We start from the raw sequence: 7,002 nt of genomic DNA on the forward strand, positions 1-7,002 counted from the left end.
TCAGAAGCCTTGGTTGGCTATGACAGTGTAAGAATTTGTCCTGCAGGGGTCACTGTTTTATCATTAAATGAAAAATGTAATGTAGCTACATAGGCTTGTTTTTTCAGGTTCAATGGGATAGTTGATGTGTGTGTGTGTGTGTGTGTGTGTGTATGTGTGTGTGTGTGTGTGTGTGTGTGTGTCTGTTTGCGTGTGCTTGTGTGTATCTGTTGGACAGTCACATTGTCACATTAGGCTTTGGACAAACTATGACACAAGATGAGTTTTCTGTTATGGATATTTTTATTAATTGGTATTCAGGTTAAACAACCATTGCCACTTATAAAGTGTTAAGTGCACAGATGATTAATCAAGCATGAAGCACATGTTTTAAATTTCTACTCTAAGTGGTTTACATTCTTACGACTGTTGATCAACATTATACTCACATATCTCTCCCTGCCAACGTATGCGCATGATTATTTTACAAAGTACACAACATATATTTTAGATATATATACTACAGTGAATGCATTTGAATAAATGTAGCCACACTTTAAAAACATGTGGTTACCATTTTGCTGAAATAATTGAGCCATTAAGTTATTTTAGCTTCAGAGATGTTAGTGCTATGGTGATAAATGACAAAGGTCAGATGCATTCTTTCCTACATGTTCATCTAAAATATTCTAGATCTCCGCCAACTCAAAAGCTAAAGGTAAACATACTTTGCTCTCATTTTGTGTGGTCCCCTGAGAACCATGCTTACAATTTGGTGTCTAGATTTAGATACGGTCAAAAGGCAGGGTCAAAAAAGCCTTATGCATGCCAGCCAGTACCAGTCGTCTCTAATAGCGCCTGTGAACTGAGCAGAGCTTTAGCTACATCATTAGATCCAAGTGATAATCCTCCCAAACATTATAAAATATCGTAGCTTCGTCACAACTAAGACAAAAAAAACAGAGGGGGTTTAATCGGAGTATCTCTTGAGAAAAAGGCCTGAAAACATCCCGACCACAGATTTTTTCTTCTTCATGCACAAAATGATCCTTTAAAGGATACATCAAAAACAAAATAATATTTTCTTAATTCTTTGAGATCAAAGGGACATAACGTTGTTTTTTAACTTCTATGCCTCACTTTTAAAAAGGTTTTTTTAAACAAATGAAAACAAATCCGCCTCCTTGAATTCTCTCAGATGATGTAAATTAACAGATTGATTTTTTTACCCCAACTTTTGCTGGAACTGTCTGAGCTCCGACCTTAATGACAAGCCCTGACCTTTATCTTTCATCGATGACAGGTAGCCGTTCAAATGAGCAAGGCCTTTTACGGCTGGAATTACCTTTCATTAGCTTTCCATTGTCCACAGGGTAATGTCAAACAGTATCCTGTTCATAGTCATACTCTAGGAGTTAATACGGGCGTTAGTGGCGTTATTCAATTCCAGTTGCTCAGGCAATATACACAAATATTACTCACCCCTGTTGGCAATTTAAACTGTAATGCAGAATTGCATTACACTAGAAAAAATATGGGTCATCAATACCCGCTGCAGATAATCAAAGACCCTCCAACCAGCATCCAAGGATTGATTAGCTATTCCATCAAGCTTGATGAAAATTTAACTTATCGTAGCCATGTCTGTGTACATTAAAGCCAAATCAAAGCACTTGGATCCCAATTCCTGATGGATGGTTGTTTATCTTTGAAAAACAAATTTCACACGATCATTAGAAGAGGGACTGTGAGAGTCCTTTCAATCCGCTGGCTTGTTTTGGCATTCACCACTATTTTAGAGAAGCTGATTGTTAGACCTTTGGAGTGTGTGAGACATAACGTACCCACATGTGAGAACTGGAGGGCCCTCTTTCACGCCAGTAGCAGACACTCTACACATCTGGACCTCATCCCCTTTCAGGGAAATCCAATCATCGCATACCTGAGCAAACGCTCTTGACTTTCTTGGGATTCAGCAATGGCGAGTTTCAAGCCTTAATTATTGGACCCATTTGTCAGAAGTGTACCGATTTCCATAAATATGGTCCAAGCTTTGACATTATGTCGAGATTCTGGACTCTGGAAGGCAAACGGGCACTTTTTGAAAGAAATTTGGCTAAGTTATGAATACTGACACAAAGTTAATTTTGAGTATCAAAGGGAAACATTTGAGAGGAATAAGATGGTCACTTCCTTTATACTATAGCCTGCATGGTGCAGGTCATGGATTACATCAGAGAAAATTTCTTTTTTTAACCTGCTCAGTCTTCACACTCCTCACCTTCAACAGAGCCAATCATTTGCCTCACATCCCTGCTGGTAGTGGAGAACTCTTTATTCAAGACTTAGTCCATTTGTGAATATTCCAGCTTTATGATATTCATGGATTATGACCTGTGTATATCTGAAGGATTTTCACCCAATTCTCCCAACTTTCTCCTCACTTGATATACCAACCTTTTTCACCCATGCTTTGCACTGGATTCATTTCAGAAAAGGGAAATGGTAACGGTGCAGAAAATTGAAAGCAGATTTCCATTTTGCCTTTTAAGTTTGGCGGTGATGTGTAAGTTTCCTGTGAAGTCTCATCTCCAGGTAACACAAACGCATTTCTTTTTCATTTCCCTTGAGGCGTTAATTCAGTTCAAATGATATTTCAAACCCCTGGAGGATATAAACGTCTTTTCAGTTTTTAATAGCCAAATACATTAAGTGCATAGTCAAGGTCAAACTCAAGGGTCACCTTCATTTGCCGGCATTCAAGTGAATACTTATTACCACTGGTTTTTATCCTGATTTCTATTGAGATTCTTTCTGGTGGACTCTTGAACCTACCCAAGGGCTGCAGCTGCCATTAATGTCCTTCATGTTTTGAAGTTCTGTGGATTTGATGGGCAACACAGTGGCTACATATGTACATGAGTTGGTTCTGGTGTACCTTTAAAAATTTCCAAGCATAGGTAGAAAACCAACCGGACTGATTGCTTATGAGGAGCTCAACCTGAGAAGATATTATTTCGTTTATGTGACGTGAATTAAATTCTAAGTAATGTGTGAAAATGTTCAATAAACCAAGAAGGAAACTTTGCTGTTAGCGCCAAGTGCACAATAAGCTTTTTGCGTAATGATCTGGTCAATATCATGGATTTTAAGATGGTGGATGGGTTAACATGTACTAGCAGCAGCCATCAGAAGTTAGGTTCACAGGCTAACAGGCAGTGAGTTTACTGTTTGACTTTGGTACATGAATGAATCTTGCCTGAGGTCCTGAAGCTCCCAAGTGGTCTCTTTTGCAGCCAAGGATTGTGAGACAGCGTTATCTCCTTTCCTTTCGTAAACGATGGTCCAGTGTTCCCCCGTGCCATAGGAGATAAGAAAGGAAGCTCTAAAGCATCTTCCTTGAAAATTTAGAGAATTTTAACCAGCTCTAATCATGGCGGCACTTTAGATGCTTCAAGGTTATGTCGCTCAGTTTATAATCCTTAGAAGAAAAGTTTGTAACTAAGGTTGCAATGCTTTATATTTATACAACCAATTGTTGGGTTGGTAAATGTCACATCTGAATAAGCGAGAGAGGGTGAGAGCGTTTGTCACGTGGGACGTTGGAGTGCAGCAGTGTCTTTCTTTCTCAGCACATACCGGTGTAAACCCAATTTGTCTCACGCTCACACAAGGACCAGTATAGTATATGAGATTAGTTTGTTTATTTCCTGCAAGAGTTAATTTTGTGTAGCCCCGGTAACCATCATTTTTACTACTAGCTGAATTTCACGGTCATTTACCTGATGGCAGTGTGAGGTGTGTAGTAACACATAAACTAACATGATGGGGTTTTTTTTACAGTTACGTGAAGTACAGTACCAGTGTAAAAGTAGGGAAAAAAAGTCTTTTGGTTTCTATTCAAATATTTCTGAGAGTGGTGTGCGTTAACGTCAACATATAAGTCATAATTCTGAACAAATCAGGACTGGCTAAATTGAAAAACACAACAACAGTATAAAAAAAAAAGAGAGCATCATCCTGTTTGCCTGCATCACAAGTTAATAGTACAGGCATGCTCATTGTTGTTATTATATTTGTAAACATGAACATCCTGCTCCATGCAGTTCCAGGAAATGTGCTATATAAAAAAAATGACATTCAAACTCATAATAGAGAGGACTCCAGTGCAAAGAGGCATTACTCCTAAGAAACTGTGTCAACAAAGTCTTATTCAATATTTCTGATAGGCCGCAATATCGTCAGTCAACAGTAGCTACTTCTTTTTGGTGATCCGGAATTTGTATTAGTCAGTAATGAAGTACAATTTTAACAAGGTTAAACTATTTGCAAAAGGGAAAGAAATCACAGACATCTGTAATTTGGGACAATTTTTCCAATACTAATATTCCAGGAAGTAGCGTGTAGGGCTTTTCCTCATAAATTCGGGCTGAAGAGCGTTCAAGTAATATAATGTTTTTAAAATCAGAAAGCCAATTGGACGTCACTTTGTTGGGGGTCAAACCAGTGTTACAAGATAATAATAATTGATTTTTCTGACAGGTGCTAGTCCTGCATACAGGGGTTGCGGTGGACTTACAAGATCTAAAGAGAGATCATCATTTTACAAACATAGACAGGATTTTTTTATGTAATTCTCTTTAGATCATCTTGGATATTGACTTCAGCAGAAAATTACGAAACACTAATACTGGAGGGCATTCCCAGAATATGAAGGAGGTCGGAATCCTTCCCATTTTATATAGCAGGTATAGTGTAGTAGAGGCTAATATAAAATGTATTAACTGATGTGCAGGATTTTTTTCTAAGTCTGAGATACCCTCCCATAGCCATGTCCAGTTAGGGGTGTATCCAATTCATATAATTCCCTGTCCACAGTTTAACCAGTTCTGTAATCATACTGTTTTGATGATGGATACAACATGAGAATCTTTCCCATCTCCACTGTGAATATGGCATTTCCAAAATCATAGCTCCAGCCCTGCCTGACAAACAGGGATCAGTGATAAATCCAGCACAGATGGATAGTCGCTCAAATTCATCAGTCCACCTGACATGATGGATGGAGAAGAAACCACGTTGTGCAGGTTTGTGAAGTAATCAGCTCAGTACACACCTGAGCCTTCCGTGATGAAGGCTGGGCTCGCCTGACTTACATTTTGTTAAAGTGTGTGTGTGTGTGAGAAAAACATCGACAAAAACCCATGGACCTGTTGCACAGAGTGAAATCGTAGTGTCTGTGGCACCGGGACGTGCTGTTCCTCACAGGTCTGATGTGACAGGCAGGTATTCTGTCAGCCACAGACAATGCACTAGCAGATTTTGGATCTTCTGTTTGCGGTGGCGGCAGGTGAGCTTGACTGGGAGTGGATGGTGTTGACGGAGGTGGAGACGAATAGCCTACCTGCCCTGGAACAATCACAGCTATCTGATGGGACTCGTGGCAGCTGCTAAAACAGTATCGTGTGGAGGAAAAGAAAAAATCAAATCAAATCCCGTATCCTTTCTATGCCAGCAGAATGAGTGTGTGTTTGTGTAATCCCTGAGATGGGCTGATGACATGTCTGTGCTCTCAACCCAGTGTGTGCTGTGTACATCATCGTTTCTACATATATATTTTTTACACTGATAATATAGAAAGGAGTGGTTTTGGCAATCTTGCCATTGACTTATCTCTGCGTGAAATGTTTCACACCGCCAAATGTTCCCTCTCCTCATCAGCATCACTTATCGGCCCACCCAGCCAACAGTAATCAGTAAAGATCGGTGGAGCCACGAAGAGTGAGGGATGAAGGGGAAGAGTCGACGGGTAAACTTCCTGTGGAATGTACCTTTTTTCTCCAGCAAAGGGTGGAGTGCTTCTGACAAACAGAAGAGGGGAGCATTTTACCCAGTTTCTGTACAGTCAAAGTACTCAAGGAAAGAATATTTCTCAGTGTTAGTAAACAGAGGCAGTCATTTTCAGAAGATAAGACTTTTTTGGACGAGTGAGGAAATGGTCTTGTGATGTCGAAGCCTTCAGTGAATGGGAGCACATTTAACTCGCTGGTAACACTGAGAAAGAGTCACCACTTTAATGTCAGATAATTATTTTCTTTTCAAATGTTTTGTCATTTACTAAAATACTTGTTAAACTGACTTAGCTGGCCGCCAACTGGACCAATAGATATATCAATCATGGCTTGAGTTTCAAAGCCTTTTAAAACTAAAACTAATCCATTTAAAACAATCCTTTCAAATCCAAAAGGTTTCGAGTTTTGAGTTTCTATGAATTCAAAGCAGGATCTTCAGCTATCCGCTCTCTCATTTCCTAAAGGTTGAAGATGTTCTCTTTTCTCTCTCCGTATTTTTAGTAACTGTGCACTCATTATATAACTAGAATGTGACATGGCCAACTGCTGATAGCTAAAAGTCACACAGTCAAAGTTGTTATTGTAGGTGCATTCAGGAAAAAAAAAGTTTAAACTTTTTAAAACAGGATGACCGGTCGGTGGCTGAAACATTCAGTCTTCTTCGTGTGCCGGCAGGTGCCATCTGACCCCTGCAGGTCATCCAGAGTGCAGCGGCCCCCGGCTGGTCTTCAACCTAGCCAAGTTCTCGCACACTACACCGATCCTACGCACCCTGCACCGACTCTCAGTGGTGGCTCGGATCAGATTCAAGGCATTGGCCCTTCCTATATCCAGAACATGGTCAAACCTCACACCCATTCCTGTCCACTACGCTCTGCTACTGCCAAGTGACTTGCTTCTCCCTCACTGTGAGGGGTGGGGAGCCAAGGCTCAACAAAATGCGACTGTTTGCTGTTCTGGTTCCACAATGGTGTAACAAGCTTCCCATTGACATCAAAATAGCAGAAACACTACAAACTTTCCATTGCAGACTAAAAACTCACCCGCTCAGACTGCATCTTAGTCCATGAATCATTAAAACAGAATTAAAAAAAAGTAAAATGGAGCACCTGATGCTGTTTTGCGTATTTGATACATTGTCATTTTGTTGGGTAATATATTCATGGTTGAA

This window comes from Scophthalmus maximus, chromosome 19, assembly GCF_022379125.1.
Source record: "Scophthalmus maximus strain ysfricsl-2021 chromosome 19, ASM2237912v1, whole genome shotgun sequence".
Classification (NCBI taxonomy): Eukaryota; Metazoa; Chordata; class Actinopteri; order Pleuronectiformes; family Scophthalmidae; genus Scophthalmus; species Scophthalmus maximus.